Below are 17,318 nucleotides of genomic sequence, written 5' to 3'. Positions count from 1 at the left end.
ATGGCAATTTCTAATTAATTTTAAATGGCATTTAATAGCCATTGTCCCAACAAGTACGGATGAATTAGGAGACATAATGCTTGTATTGTACAAAGACTGGCCTATGTAAACTCTCAAATTAAATCCACACTGTCGTCAAAACTCATTTGATGTTTGCATTTCCGACTTTGCAGACGAGATGGTCTCAAAAGGCAGAATAGGCTAAAGATGTGTTGGACAACTCTATAAGTACAGTCTCAAGACTCTTGTCATCTTAGCTGTCTAAATTACTTCAACAGGACTCAAGGGAATTTAAGAGGAGAAATGACATGACAAACAATTATATTCTAACACTCTATTTATAACAATGCCCTTTCAGATTATAGTTCCTCCAGACTGACACATCACTGTAATCCCATGGATGAATCAAGGGACTTATAGTTAGATCGTGCACAGCTTGCAGACAAAGGAAAAAAACACGAATGAAGAGCTGACATTCAGGAAATATAGAGCGACTCTAGGATAAATTCAGCTGGGATGAGCTTAATTTATCAATGTCAATAACAACGGTGAACACATCGCAAGAATACATGCATATTAATTGAAAATAATTCAGATGAAATCACTGCAGTTTGACATTTTGAGATAGGCACTTTATCTTTTCAAGAAAAAGAGCACTATAAAATCTTTAATCTGAAAACACATCTTAATTGCATGTTATCACCTCCTAATTGCTTCTATATTATATTAAACATTTTGCTAATTACTAGCCTGATCGTGGTGTAAATAGCTTGAGGCGAGAGCTCACATCCAGCTGAAGACGACCGGGCACAGGAGGGCCTGGAGGAAGTTCAGCCCCTGGTAGATTCCTGGACTCCCACCTTCTCCAGGGACGGCCCACCTCAGCTCAGGGCTCTGGGGAGACAAAGCCATGAGGAAGCAATGCTGAAGATGAGGGACGTTTACTCCTCCGTCAGAGTCTAATGTTGTTCTTGGAAAAAGTTTGCGTTCTTTCTGCTGTTACAGATATGCTCTTTCAGGTGGTGGCATGTGGGCTTCTGACTTTATGATAAAAACAGGCTCAGAAACAGACAGTATCGTGTCTACTTTTTAACCTTGAACTTGGGGACTTTGTCAGGATAAGATGCTGCTAAATATCAATTCATTGTAGGGAATCTTTGGCCAATATCTATGTATAAACTTTTATGTGTATTAGAATTTAGAGTTCTTCCTCAAAGTAATGAATAATTTAAAATGAGTATAATGTCTGTGACTAAATGGCAAATGTTTCTCTGAGAAAAAAAATTAACGAAAGTAGTTACAACATTTTTCATATCGTAGAAAATACAAGCAAGCAAAAAGATAATAATAGGCTTTCTTGGTAAAAAAAAAAAACAAACAGCAAACCAAAAAATAAAAAGAACAACATTAAAGCAATGAAATAGTGTTTTTGGCACAGATGAGTTCATTAGTTCACAGAGGACACCGGTTAGTTCATTTTTCCTAATGAAGCTTTCGCTTAGGCAGAAGTTACTGCTCACCTCCTGCCAGTTCCCTTTTCCAAGAGCTTGGCCAAAGTTGTCAACTCTTTTTTTTCTGCTTGTCCTCCTCCTTTTATTCTTAGATAATAATGTCTAATGTCTAATGTTCACAAGAATTTAAGGAATTGCGATGATTCTACAATACTTTTCGGGAGAAATATTTGCTGGGACACAATAAAATGTTCAAAATGGTAGAAACTGTTTAATACATCTATTCCACTTACTAAAAATTTTTCTTGTGAAATTTGTACTGGAAGACTACATTTTATTACTCTTAGCATTATTATTATTATTCATAGCATTATTAATTAAATTAGTTACAAAAACCATGATGCAATAGAAAATTGACACATTGTGACAGTCATTTGGGGTATTTTTCAATATTCCAGTTTTCCTGTTTTCAGGAATATCACAGGACGGCATCTCTCTCTCCCCCTTGTGGTTAGGTTATGGTCGTGTGACTTTGGAGACAACAGTTAGGGATTGAATAGTGCCCCCTAGAATTCATATGTTGAAGCCCCAACCCTCAGTGTGACTATATTGGGAGATAGTGTCCCCAGGGTCATATTAAAATTATATGAAGTCATAAGAGTGGGACCCTAATCTGATAGGATTGGGGTCCTCGTAAGAAGAGGAAGAGACACCAGGTCTCTCTCTCTACCCGAGCTTGCACAGCAGAAAGGCCATGCCTGTGAGGATGCAGTGAGAAGGCAGCCGTCTGCAAGCTAGGAAGAGGGGCCTCAGAAGCCAACTCCGCCAACTCCTTGATCCCTGACTTCTGGTCTGGTCTCCAGACTCGTGAGAAAATAACATTCTGGGTTGGAGCCACTCAGGTTGTGGTGTTTTGTTATGGCAGCCCAAGAAGCCTAACACAGCAACTCACAGCAGGCAATACTGCCTGAGGGAGAAAAAGAAAGCTTTTTTATTTGTTTGTGTTAAGCCCCTGAGAATTGGGACTTTTTGTTACCATGGCACACTGCAGCCTAACCCAATTAATACAAAGCTATTTTTGCTTATCTGTATTTGCTTATCTGTTTTACAGAATATTTGCTTTGTAACAAGCAGAAATGTATTTCATAATATAAAAAAGAAAATTTTATTATCATTAAAGAGTTATTAGGAATAAACTAGATTGTTACTCTAACACAGCGTAATAAAATAAATGGCCTAATTATCAGAAAACATTTTAGTTAAATTAAGCCATCTCTTAGTTTCTCCTCCGTGGTGCTTTGCTGCTTCTCTCCTTTGTGTGTGTGTGTGTGTGCACATCCATGCATGCACGCCTGTGCATCATAAGTTCTACTTTCCATGTAAACTTTTGCTGGGATTGCGTGTTCCTGCTCCCACTATTACTGATATAATTGACTCTAAATGTTTGCTTCCTTAATAGTTTGCAAAGACTTTTGGAAGCAATTCTTCTGATTTGTTTTCTTTTTTAATCTGGTTACACTCTCTGCATCTGGGCTTTTGGCTTCCACATTACCATTGATCTTTCTTTAATTATCCAGAGGACAAAGATCGTCTTGAATAAAGAAGGAGAACATAATGAGGGAGAGGAAGTCAGTCCCTCCTCTTTTCGTTGAATGATATCCGCCTGATCTTTCCCAGGTACCTTATTATTTTTTCTCTTTTAGTAACAGCTTAGTGTTGTTCCAAAAGGTCTTTTTTAAAAAATACTGGCTTCTTCTCCTTGGTTTTAATTGTCTATAATACTTATTTTTATGGGAGAAAAAATACCTAGACTAAGATTCTGATTGTTTTTGTTCCATTTGTAAGCAATTTGTTGTCTTTACCCATGTCTGCCTGTATCCCTGCCTCCCTCTGGTCCTAAAATGTGGCTTCCGACAATTTTTGTCACGTCATTCTCTGTTATGTTTAATTTTTGTGTTTTTTTTTTTTTTTGGAGGAAGACTGGCCCTGAGCTAACATCCGTGACCACCTTCCTCTACTTTATATGAGGGACGCCTGCCACAGCATGGCTTGCCAAGTGGTGCCACGTCCACGCCCAGGATCTGAACCGGCAAACCCCGGGCGGCAGAGAAGTGGAACATGTGAACTTGACCACTGCACCACTGGGCCAGCCCCTGTTATGTTTAATTTTAAAAGGAATTGTAATACTGACATCACTGGGTGGTTTGGAGGGTTAAATGAACAGAGCCAAGTCCACAGTGGACTTCAATAAATATTAGTTCTCTTTTGCTTCCATTTCTCCTGTAAAATTATAGGAAATTAATTAGAAAATCATTGTCTGCATTCAATCAAGTGTATCATCTCATCTATTTAATCCATGACTGAATTGTTTCTTTTAACCATCACTCTGTGTGGTTCCTGACAGCCACATCTTTCATTATTGCTCCCGCCTTTTTTTCCTTCCTTTTCCATTTTCTTCCTTTTTTCTTTTTTTGGAGTATACGCTTCGAGATCCTGTGGAATCCTGTGCTGTTTAAGATTTGAGTTTGTGTATTTGACAAACCAAGTAGTTATTCAGAAGTAGTTGGAATTCCTATTTCTGCACACTGAATTTTTCTTCTGATATATCTGAACTTAGATGAGTGGAAGTCTTGCAAATGTTTTTTTTAAATGTAAACAATCGCTCGTGGCTGAGACGTGGACTGATCTTTCAACTCGGCTATTATTAATCGACTGACTCGCCACAGAATGTGGAAGCTTGCAGAAGCTTCTGTTTAACAAGTTTATTTCATATTCCTAGCACTGTAGTGCACGTATTTGCTTGAATATGTTATCTCATCCATATTTAAATGTAATACAATAGCTAGTAGTTCCTGAAAGAAATGATACTAAGTAGTAAAATATGGTCCATTGGTTCTGTTCCAAATATGTAAGTATATATGTATATATATTTATGTAGCAATTTTAATAATAATATAAATTATATTAAATATGTAGCCACAGAGCTATGCCCTTCTGAACAGACAAATTTTCTTCAGAGGACACTGATAGTTCATTTTTCCTAATGAAGCTTTCTCCTTGCCTCCTTCCAGTTCCCTTTTCCAAGAGCTAAAGCCTTTGTTGGCCTTTTTTTTGAAAGAGAGAACAATTTTACTGAGATTACAATTCTGAATCTTTTCAATCTGGCCTGAGAGAAAAGTAAGTGAAGATTTAGTCAATATGGCAAAATGAAGTGAATATCGTTATTTTTCTAGAATCATATAGTTTTAAGGTGGAAAAGGACTTGGTGATCATTAGATCTTCGTATTTGCACATAATAAAGATGAGACAAACAGAGCCCAAGTAACTTGTCTAAGATAGTTCAGCAGAAGTATTGAGGCCTGACTAAACGATTCTGTCACCAATCGTTTAATTTGTCCTGTATACTATCCAAACAGAGGAGCTGGCCTGTTGTCATTTCCCTCCACTACATACAGCTTGCAGAGAAGCCATGCGAGTTGTGTGTAAACAGTAAGATTCAGAAACCAGTTCTGGGAGCATGAAATTGGCAATATACGTGAAAACAAGTTGTTAGCAATTATTCAGAGGTGTTAGGCAGCACAGACTAGAAGTCAAATTACGTTGGCTTTGTTTCGAGCCAAAGAACTTCTGAGGACCTTAATTAGTGGCAGTTTTGCTCTAGCAGTAGAGATATTCCAAACTTTTGGCGATTTTTCTTTTTCTTTGAGGTATGTATGTAAATTGGTGTGTTAAATGCTATAGCTGTGTTTAAAACCTACAGTGATTTTTTTTCTCAATTTTTAAAGCAATGTAACTAATGTTTTCCTACTGCTAAAGTCATTTCTCTTGCCTCATAAATTGGAATTTAATTTTTCTAAAACATTACTTTCATTATATGATTATTCTTTGAAAAGTCAGAAGCTCCTGCTGCACACAATAGAACCAAAATTTCCCCAGGCCACACCAGGCTCTGGAAGAAAATGAGATCACATTACCATGGATAACTGGAATCCCGTGTCTCTTGGCCTCACTCCTTACACAGGACCCGAGCCCCTTGCAAACGACGTACCCCACCCAAGTCTTTCCATGGGTCCCCTCAGGGTGTTTTGCTCTCACTCAAGGCAAGTTCACTCCCACAGGGCACAGTTGCTACCCTGCTCCCTTTATAGTTGCCCTAGTCTGTTACTTTTGCCCCCCAGGCCCACAGGCAGAGCAAACTCGCAGTTCCTTTGGGCACCTCAAGAAGCCAGATGCTCTGACTGCAAACCACAACGCCCTTCTCAAATTAGACCTGCTCTGTCCTCTCTGCCCTGTCACTTTATTCTCCTGCTGGGGGTCTCTGCTGCTCTGAAGGACAGGGAACTCCCCACAGTGCAGGCAGATACCAGTGATGCTCAGATGCCACCGTCACTCTGTTGGGTACCAGCCTTTGCTGGGTACCACCACCAATGTCCTATAGCTGCCAGCAACCCAGGTCTCCAGTAAAGAGTGGCACATGCTACAGCCCTGAAAGAGCTATTAGTATTACTGTCTCCTCCCCAGTAGGCTACAAGGCTTTCTTTCTGTTTTCATTTATTTTTATTTTTTAGGATAGCAACGGTTGTAAGAGAGGAAAAAAGTTGTGTTTCGTATCAGTGAAACTGCTGTTTCCCATAACAGTGGCCAATGACTTCAGTGTGATCTGCTCCAGGCATGGTGTCCCATGGGAGTCACCATGCTGCCTGTGACAGCTGAGCTCCACCCACTGGTCAGGCAAGTTGAGTTTTCAGAGATGCTCTTAGGTTTCCATGCCAACATTGAAAGCCCAGGTCTGAATCTCACCTTGATCCTCAGTACAGAGTGAAGTCCACACATTTGCTTAGTGTCCACAATTTTGCTCAATTCCACTTGTTCAAACTAGTGACCTAATCCCTTTTCGCCTCTGGGATATCCTAGCTGCCAAGCAAACAGCGAGTCATCCCCCACATCAGTCTCTGTTTCGGTCTGCGTCAAACTTAGCCAACCAGTACAGCACTTCTCCGTAGTCTCAAAAATGAATCCACTCACACCAGGGTCCGAAGAGAAGTTTCTTAGAAAATTTCAGATGGTGCAGGCAGGGTTGACTGCAAAGCCCCCGAAAATATCCGACCCCCTCCCTCCTTCCCCTCTCCCCTGGGGCTTCTCTTTCTCATGCTCCTCCGTTTGGCGTAGGCCTCCCAGACTTCTGACTCTACATAAAAATTTGTCTTCTGGCCTTTCCTAGCTCGTTCCCTTCTTATACGGAGCAGTTTTGCTCCCTCTTATTTTTTACCTTCAATAGCATGTACAGTAGTCCCCCCTTATCTGTGATGGTTACGTTCCAAGACCCCTAGCGGACGCCTGAAACTGTGGATAGTACCGAACCCTGTATACACTATGTTTTCCCTATACATACAGACCTATGATAACGTCTAATTTATAAACTAGGCACAGTAGGAGATTAACAACAATAACTAATAATAAAATAGAACAATTCTAACAATATACTGTAATAAAAGTGACTGTAGAGCTTAGCAACATTGGCATATGATTTTTTCTTTCCGTAGTAAGTTGAGAACTTTCCCCTTTTCACCCAAAGGAAGCACTTCATGGCTTCTCTCTGGCATATCCGAATTGCCAGCATCACTACTCTTGCACTTTGGGGCCATTATTAAGTAAAATAAGATTTACTTGAACACAAGCACTGCGATACCACAACAGTCCATCTGATAACCCAGATGGCTACTAAGTGGCTACCGGGCGGGTTGTGTACACAGCGTGGATCCCCCTGACAAAGCGATGAGTCATGTCCTGGGCTGGATGGAGCTGGACAGCAGGAGATTTCAGTACACTACTCCGGACAGTGTGTAATTTAAAACTCATGAATTGTTTATTTCTGGAATTTTCCATTTAATATTTTCAGGTCAAGGTTGACTGTGGGTGACCAAAATGAGGAAAGGGAAATCGCAGATAAGGGGGGACTGCTGTATTTCTATTCACCATGTGCTCAATGTGAGCAAACACTAACTTTATCCTCCTTAGAGGGTAGTGTCCTATCTCACTTTGTCCTCAGAAAATTGTTTGCCGTCTTCTACACTATCCTTGGGTAAATGTAGAGATATAAAATGAAATTTTTTGGAGGCACTTAACCTTATTAGTCTCTTGGATCCTAACGGGTGTAATCAAGCTGCAATAAGGCCCCTTTTGGGGTCCTGCTGTGTTAGTTTGCATGGGCTACCATAACGAAACACCACAGACTGGGTGGCTCAAACAACAGAAATTTATTTTCCCACTATTCTGGAGGCTAGAAGTCCAAGATCAGGGTGTCAACAAGATTGGTTTCTTCTGAGGCCTCTCCCCTTGGTTTGTAGATGGCCGTCTTTTCCACATGTCCTCACATGCTCTTCCCTCCGTGTGTGTCTTTCTCCTATTCTCCTCTTCTGATAAGGACATCAGTCACATAGGATGAGAGCCCACCCTAATGACTTCATTTTAACTTAATTACCTCTTTAAACACCTATCCCCAAATGTAGTCACACTCTGCGGTACTTGGAGTGAGGACTTCAGTGTATGAATTTGGGGGAGAGGACACAATTCAGCCCATAACACCTGCTTTCCTGCCTGACCTGGCTGTTTAGATATTTTTGCATGCTCCCCTCAGGGCATCCTTCCTCCTTACTACACCCCAGCCAGGCAAGGAGCTTTCAAGCATGAGCCGAAATGACTGGTGATTCTCTGGGGCACTGGGGAAGGCATGGCCATCATTGGAGTGAACTTTTTCCTGGGCCATGCCCCATCTCTCTGACTCAAATTCACTGGGGAAAGATTTTCATCAGGAGGACACCCTGCCTCCTTCATGTCACCACTTTGACAAGTTTTTCTCCTGCAAGGAGAGGGATTAAGAAACCTACCCCAGTCTTTGCCACTTTCCCATTTCCCGGTCCAGATTAGAGTAGCTGGTCCTGTTGGTTCCTCAGCTCATTTTCCAGCAAGGAAGGCCAGAGGAGGAGTATCCTCACATGCAAATATTCTTAAGATATCCATTTTTGCCATAATTAAAACCAAAAAGTAGATGTTTCTAAGATACAGGCATTTGAGGAATCCTTTATTTGTCCTGTTATATCTTATTTTCTAAGCATTCATTATACCTCTTTAGAACTTTTGCTCATTCCCTCATTTATAATCCTGTACCCATTCTGCATTCTAATGTCATACCTACCAATCCTTTAAAGCTCAGGTGTTCTATTTGAAGTGTTCTCTGTAACTCTAGTCTCCCTCTTGCACTTCCAATGATAGCTATTAACGATACATTTCAATCACATTACATGAAATTACAATAGTACCCTTTTACTTTTTTTTTTAAAGATTTTATTTTTCCTTCTTCTCCCCAAAGCTCCCCAGTACATAGTTGTATATTTTAGTTGTGGGTCCTTCTAGTTGTGGCATGTGGGACACCGCCTCAGCATGGCCTGATGAGCAGTGCTGGGTCTGCGCCCAAGATCCTAACCAGTGAAACTCTAGCTGCTGAAGCAGAGCACCTGAGCTTAACCACTCGGCCATGGGGCCAGCCTCTAGCACCCCTTTACATTTGAACTTTAATTGTTTATATCCTGTAAAGACCTCTTCTAATGTTTTTCAGTATTGATCTAGTTTTGGTTTAAAGCATTAAACCATAGGAATTATTTTTTTGACAAAGTTAAATTTTATTTCATAATTTAGTTGTATTTTTATTTTTTAAACAATTTCCTTAAAGTCGGAGGAAGAACCTCTTTGAAATCCCTGTAGCATCACCTTATTCAATATTTACTGTCATTAGTAATTTGTTGACTAGTAACATTTGGGAAATCTATTCTGAAAAGAAAAAGAGGACATATTCAGGCCAACTATCTAATACTTAATGACAATCCATTAGTATTTATTGGATAATTACTATGTCCCAGGCATCATACCGGGTGCTGGGATATAAAGATTATTAGTCGTGAAGACTCTATCTAGCAAGTAAGAGATCAAGACCAATCGTGACTTGTCCAGAGTAGAGAAGGAAAGTCATATGTGGAAAAGAAATGAAGAAAACAGGATTTTAGAACCTGTTATAGTAAAACAGTATAAAAGAATGTGATAGTGGAAAGATGAAGGGAAACTTTGTAACACAAATTCCCTTATGATTTTCTCAGGATGATTCTAGATCCTAGGAGGATAGTAGAACTGCCTCTCAGGAAGGACAGAATAACATCCTGTCTCCAGAAGCACCCTTTCCACAGAACTCTACAGGCTTTAGCCACAGACTCTAATGACTTCATCCCACTTCATGCCTTGCTCCACATCTGAATTATTGCCAGCATGCACATGGCGGGTGATTTCACGCTCAGTAGAGGGACGACCGTCCTCCTTGGAACTTTGTGGTAGAGCTTTTAGTTAGTAGAGTTTGTGATATTTTGCCATATCTCTTGACAATGTGGCTATCACTAACCTTTAGGAAAGATGCTCTAGGATACGAGACCCGCTTTCTGGCATGTCTTTCTCTGAGGGCATCCAGATCTTTTATAAACATGAATAGAAAATTTAAATATTAATTTTACAATACTGGGAAATAAATAATAAATGAAATCAGATAAAATCTTTTCCTAACTCCTCTCCAGAGCTTAGAGAATCATAACACAAAGTCAACAATATAAGCAAACACATTGAAACGTTCTAGGGTGGCTAGATGATGAGGAGACAAGAAAATGAAGAAGTAAATGGGGAAGAGAACAATAGGAAGCATGTGTTACAAAGAATAAAGATATCCTTTGGCTGTTGGGACTCTTGAAAGCCTTAAAACACCCCCATAGTCTACAACTGCATACACAGAGTTAAAATCCAAGAGTAGTTCTTGACATGTTTTTATAGATTTCGTAAAATCACATTCAACAAACAGGAAGCTGATGACAACTTTAAGACACAGTGTTGAGTATCTGCCAGAGGAGGGGTCCTAACATTGTTCACCATAGGCCAGTCTACTCTAAGTAAAGTTAGTGAGTTGTATGTGCACATCACTATCCAGATTTGGATAATCTGCAGTTCAGATCTTGCTTCATTTGGATAAGGACCTACCAAGGCAAATTATCTGTTGGTTCTCATTCCCTGAAGGAAAGGATCGTGAACAAAATAGTTTCAAACATGCGAGTAATTTAATTATCACTAAAGATGAGAGCTGCATTGCCACTGTTGGTGATGTAGTTTTATCTCCTTTCAGTTGTCTGGATGTGTCATCAACTTGGATGCCATTTTACAGGATATCTTGTCCTCATTATATGCAAGGTTGAAATAATAAGAGGTCATATTTCCTGAGTGTTATTATGTCAGATATCAGATCCTATCTTTTTTATAGGTACTTTAAAAAAATTAATTTGTAAAGTAGATTGTCTAATTTTACAGTGGGAAAAAAATGGATGCTTAAGGAGGTTATGTAAATTGGCCAAGGTAACACAGACCAAGGTAATATATTTGGGGTTGGTAGTATATCCAAAGTTCTATGCTTACCAACCATATCTTCCCTGATATGCATTCTATAGCCACTGCCGAATTATTTCTGGTGATAAGAAGCTGTTGATGCATAAGATACCAGATGTGGGAGCAATGATGAATTTTAGATTTTTCCTTCTCATGTTAATCATATGTCTTTTTTCTTTCTTATTTTTACCCATGTCTCTTACTACACCTGTGGAGTTACACAGACTAATCTTTCACAAAATGAACTTTACATATATAAAAAGATGACACCAATTTTATAAAACCATGTTTTGATTTTTCTGCAATAATCATCCTTAATTTTTAAAAATTTGTCCTTCTGTGGCAAAATTCCGGGCCTAACAAAATCATGTTTTACACTATTTTTAACATGTTCCAGTCCATAAAAATCTTTCATAAGTGTGCTGTCCAGATATGAGCACAGCCTTTCGGACGGGGTCTGGACCAGGGCAGAACTAGGAGAAACTAATGCTTACCTCCATATGGATTCTCCATATTAATTAATGAAGCCAAGGACTGCAATAGGTTTTTTGATAGACATATGACAAATTGATGTCATATGATGATTCTTTAGAGTATGTTGTTACCAAATCATCACATCTTTTATATATTTACACTTGTTAGTTTTCTTCCACCGGTAATATTTTGAATCTTAAGAAAGTGAATTCCTACTTTTAGCTCCAGATTTACCATGCTTTTTCAGTCTGTTAAGAGCTCTTAATCCATGATTCCGCCACCCAACACATTAGCAATTACATTGGACTTTGGGCCATCCATATATCCACACAAGTCTTCTATATCCTTAGCCAAATTTTTGATTAAAATATCGATTGAGACAGGGTTAGCATCAATAAAGAAGATAAAACAACAATTATTCTTATTCTAGGGAACATTTATGGAGTGCTTTTTATGATCCAAGCACTATGCTAAAGTAGGGTGCATGCGTTATTTCATTTGGTCCTCAAAACATCCATATGAAGTAGGTTCTATTATTTTTTCCTTTTTTTGTTGAGGTGAAATCCACATAAGATAAAATTAACCATTTTAATATGTGCAATTCAGTGGCATTTAATGCATTCACAAAGTTATGCAACTAGCACTTTTCTCAAGTTTTAAAACTTTTTCATCACCTTGGAAGAACACCCCGTAGCCTGAAAGCAATCATTTCCCAAATCTCCTCCTTCTATCCCCTGGCAACTATTAACGTGTTTTCTGTCTCTATGAATTTGCCTATTCTGTATATTTTGTATAAAAGGAGTCATATAACATTTGTACTTTCGTGTCTGGCTTCTTTCACTTAACCCAATGTTTTTGAGGTTCATCCAAGTTGTAACATGTAACAATACTTCATCCCCTTTCTATAGCTAGATCACGTGTATATTTATTTATGCATTCATCTATTGATGGGCATTTGGGTTGATGGACATGTTTATCTATTATGAATAATGCTGCTATAAACATTTCTGTACACGTTTCCTTGTGGACATATGTTTTCATTTCTTTCAGATGTATACCTAGGGGTAGAATTGTTGGGTCATATGGTAATTTATGCTTAAATTTTTGAGCAACTGGTGAACTGTTTTCCACAGTAATAAATGAAGGTCCCAATTTCTCTGCCTCCTTGCCACTACTTATTTTTTGGTTTTCTGATTATAGCTCTCCTAGTGAGTGTGAAATGGTTTCTCATTGTGATTTTGATTTACATTTCATTAATGACCAATGAAGTTGAACACCTTTTCATGTGCTTTTTGTCACAATGTTGTAGAAATGTCTAGTCGGGTCCATTGCCCATTTTTAATTGAGTTGTTTGTCTTTTGTTGTTGCATTGTTAAGTGTTTTTTATGCATTCTAGATATTAAACCTTTCCATAAGTTGTCTTATTATTTTCTTGATAATGTTTGATGCTCAAATATTTTTAATTTTTGTGTGTGTGTGTGTGAGGAAGATTGGGTCTGAGCTAACATCTGTGCCATCTTCCTCTATTTTTTTGTATGTGGGACACCACCTCAGTGTAGCTTGATGAGCTGTGGGTAGGTCTGTGCCTAGGATCTGCACCCACAAACCACAGGCCACTAAAGCAGAGCGTGCGAACTTAACTACTACGCCGCTGGGCCGGCCCCAAAAGTTTTTAATTTTTGTGAAGTCTAATTTATCTATTTTTTTCTTTTGTTGCTTGTACTTTTGATGTCAAATCTAAGAATCTATTGTCAAATCTCAGGTCATGGAGATGTTTTATTCTAATTTATAGTTTTAGCTCTTATATTTAGGTAGTTGATGGATTTTGAGTTAATTTTTATATGTGGATTGAAGAAGAGGTCCAGCGTCATTCTTTAGCACATGGTTATCCATTTATTCTAGCACCATTTGTTGAAGAGATTACACTTTCCAAATAGAATGGTCTCTTCTGTTTAGACAAAGAATTGACGTCTTTGTCTAAATCAATGGAGCATAGATACTGGGTTTATCTCTGGACTCTATTCTGTTCCATTAGTCTATATGTCTATCTTTATTCCAGTATCACATTCTTTTGATTACTGTAGCCTTATAGTAAGTTTTCAAATAAAAAATGTGAGTTCTCCAAGTTTTTTTTTTTTTTTTGAATATTGTGTTTAGCGATTTAGGGTCCGTCGCAATTCAATATGATTTGGATTATAGGTCTTTCCATTTCTGCAGAAAAGAGATTGCAGTGAATCAGTAGATTATTTAGGGGAGAATTGCCATTTTAGCAATCTCAATCCACGAACATTTGATGGTTTTCTATTTAATTAGGTCTTCCCTAATTTCTTTCAATTTTTTTTTGTAGTTTTCAGTGCACAAATCTCACTTCTTGGTTAAATTTATTCCTAGGTATTTTATTTTTTTAGTTCTTTTATAAATTGAATTATTTTGTTTCTTTCTTTCTTTTGAGGAAGATTAGCCCTGAGCTAATATCTGTGCCCATCCTCCTCTACTTTATATGTAGGACACCTGCCACAGCATGGCTTGATGAGCAGTGCATAGGTCCGTGCTCAGGATCCAAAGCAGTAAACCCTGGTCCACCAAAGTAGAGTGCGCAAATTTTACTGCTACACCACCAGGCCAGCCCCTGAATTGTTTTCTTAATTTCCTTTTTGAATTATTCATTGCTGGTGTATAGAAACATGCCTGATTTTTGTATGCTGATCTTGTACCCTGCAACTTTGATTGGTTCTAGTTGTATTTTTGTGATTCTTTAAGATTTTCTCCGTACAGAATCATGCTGTCTGCAAATAGAGGTCGTTTTACTTCTTCCTTTCCGGTTTGGATACCTTTAGCTCTTCTTCTTGCCTAAGCACCCAGAGTAGGTCTTCTGTTACAATGTTGAATGGCAGTGGTGAAAGTGGACACCCTTTTCTTCTTTCAGATCTTGGTGGTAAAGCTTTCAGCCTTCACCACTGAATATGTTATTAGCTGTGGATTTTCATCAATGTCCTATGTTAGGAAATTCCCTTCTATACTCACTTTGCTGAGCATTTTTATCATAAAAGGGTATTGAAATTTTTCAGATGTTTGCTGTATCAATTGAGATGACCACGTGGCAATTTCTTCCTCTTTGTTCTGAGTATATGGTGTATTACATTAATTTGTTTTCTTATGTTCAACCATTCTTATATTCCTGGGGTAAGTCCCAGTTGGTCATGATTTACAACCTTTTTAATGTGCTGTTGGATTTGGTTTGCAGGTATTCTGTTGAGAATTTTTGCCTCAATATTCAGAAGGGAGATTGCTCTATAGTTTTTTTTTTCTTGTGATATCTTTGTCTTTGGTGTCAAGGTAATGCTGGCCGCATAGAATATGCTAGGAAGTATTCCTTCCACCTCTTCTTGTTTTGGAAGAGTTTGAGGAGGTTTGGTGTTCATTCTTCTTTAAATGTCTGGTAGAATTCAGCAATGAAGTTGTCTGGTCTTGAACTTTTTGTGGGGAGGTTTTTAATTACTGCATTCATCTCTTGTTTTATGTCTGTTAAGATTTTCTATTTCTTCTTGAGTCAGTTTGGTAATTTGTGTGTTTCTAGAAATTTGTTTTTTTAATCTAGATTATTAAATTTGTTGGTGTACAATTGTTCACTATTTTCTTAATTCCATTTTTAGTTTCTGTAAGATTGGTAATAAAGTTCCCACTTGCATTTCTGATTTTGGTTATTTGCATCTTCTCTCCTTTTTTCTTAGCCTAGCTAAAGGTTTGCCAATTTTGTTGACCTTTTCGAAGAACCAACTTTTGGTTTTGTTGATTTTTCCTGTTAATCATCTTTGTGATGCTAACGGTGACATTATTTTTCCCAGAAAAATAAGCAAAACTCAGGAGGAGCTTTTGAATAGCTGTTGTATAAATTAATTTAACATTTGGAGCATATCAATTTTGCAGCTGTAGAGACTGAGTCGATTACTTCGATAACTGGTCTAAGATCTATGTTAGTGTTTCTAAGTGGTGACTTTCTTTTTCCATTGAAGCACGCCTCAGTTTCTCTACAACTAGGTCAGCAGATTAGAAGATAGTAAAAAAATGTTCGTGGAACCAAAATGTTATAATTAAATGTACATTGTTATTAGGAAAGGCCCTACAGTCTGATGGTGTCAGGGAGATGTTATAAAACCTGTTGATTTTCCCAGCTCTCTTTAGTATTTCAGCCAAAATGATATTGTACTCTTGGATTCCACTCCTTTGCCAGAGGTAGATAAAACTATTCTAAATAAGTACAAAGCTTATAAAACACAAGGGGAAGAAACCACCCTCAAATACTTGAAACAGAACATAAACAAGAAGCCAAGCCAACTGGTAAAGTAAAATGGAAATTTTACTGATGCAAACTTCTTGGTTTCCGTCCAATTGTAGTTTTACTTTGCTGCCTTAGGTCTGTGGTTGTTGAATGCCCTCCAGCTGTAAGTCTGAAATGGAGATGGGCAATCCAGTAAACTCGCTCTCAAATTGCCCTAAACACAAATCAGATTAGAATCAAGCCTTTTTGGAAATTCAGAGAAAAAGTGAAGAATGGTGTTAAAATATGTAGCTTTCATTTCCATCGAATTCCATTTTCCTGATTCCCATTGGGGTAAGTGTGTTGAAATTCTGAAAGAAAGTGTTCATGTGACACGTTATCCACAGAACTTAGCAAACCAAATGCAACTTTGTAAGATGCCAAAATCATAAGTGCTCTGAAAAGATTCCAGCCCCTACCTTTTATGGAAAACGCAACTGGTTTTAAGTACTACTTGTTCTTTAAAATATCACAAACTTTTGGAAGTTAAACATTTCTAGCTTAAGTTTACTGTAGTGTTATAAGCATATTCTTTCAAAAGAAATGCCAGAAAAACAGAGATATCTATGTTATTTTTTTTCCAGTGTGATTTCTGTGCAATTTTTTGCCTCCCCCAATCCATTATTATATCCAGTAAAACAAGACAAAACAAAACAAAACAAAAATAGATCATACATCTGAAATATAAAGACTTTAAAAACATTCCAGGAAAGAGGCCAGCCTGGTGGCTCAGCAGTTAAGTTCACATGTTCTGCTTCAGCAGCCTGGGGTTCACTGGTTTGGATCCTGGGTATGGACCTACACACCAATAGTCAAGCCACGCTGTGGAAGGCATCCCACATATAAAGTAGAGGAAGATGGGCATGGATGTTAGCTCAGGGCCAGTCTTCCTCAGCAAAAAGAGAAGCATAGGCGGTAGATGTTAGCTCAGGGCTAATCTTCCTCAAAAAAAAGAAAAAGATTCCAGGAAAGAAGTCTTAGAGTTGGAAGAAACCCTACTAAGTCAAATGTATTCATTTACCGATGAGAAAACTGAAATCTCAAAAGGCCAAGACGTGGTCTGTGTCAGCTAACTTGTCAGTGGCACAGTCAGGGTAAGAAGTTGGTTTCTAGTCTTGTGGAAGTGGGGAATTTCTGCTTCTTAATTGATATCACCAATTTTCATTTCATGCCTTATACAATCTAGAGCATTTCTAATTAATAATTTATTCTGTTCTCTTTTTGACTACATATTATTTTAACGGTAATGTGAGTAAATTCCAGTAATAAAGCTGATTTCAACATTCAGGTAAATTCATTTAAATAACAATGGTATTTAAATCTGCAATTTTAACTTAAGGCTAGTTAATTTTTTTTAATTTATCTTACTATTTCCCTTAAAATGTGTTTATTTATTGATGTTTAGTGTGATTTGACAATGATATGATTCATTATTTATCATTTATGTTCTGCTTCCAAATAGGATATAAGAAAACTGGTGACATTAAAGAAGATATAGAATGGTAACCCAAGAAAATATGGGAAAGAACAGAAAAGCCAAGCAGTGAAACAGAATAGAGAAATAATTATGCCAGAAAAAAATAATCTATTCGAGGCTCTTCCAAAAA

The sequence above is a fragment of the Equus caballus genome, chromosome 16, assembly GCF_041296265.1.
Source record: "Equus caballus isolate H_3958 breed thoroughbred chromosome 16, TB-T2T, whole genome shotgun sequence".
Classification (NCBI taxonomy): domain Eukaryota; kingdom Metazoa; phylum Chordata; class Mammalia; order Perissodactyla; family Equidae; genus Equus; species Equus caballus.
Note: the sequence above shows the minus strand (reverse complement) of the source record.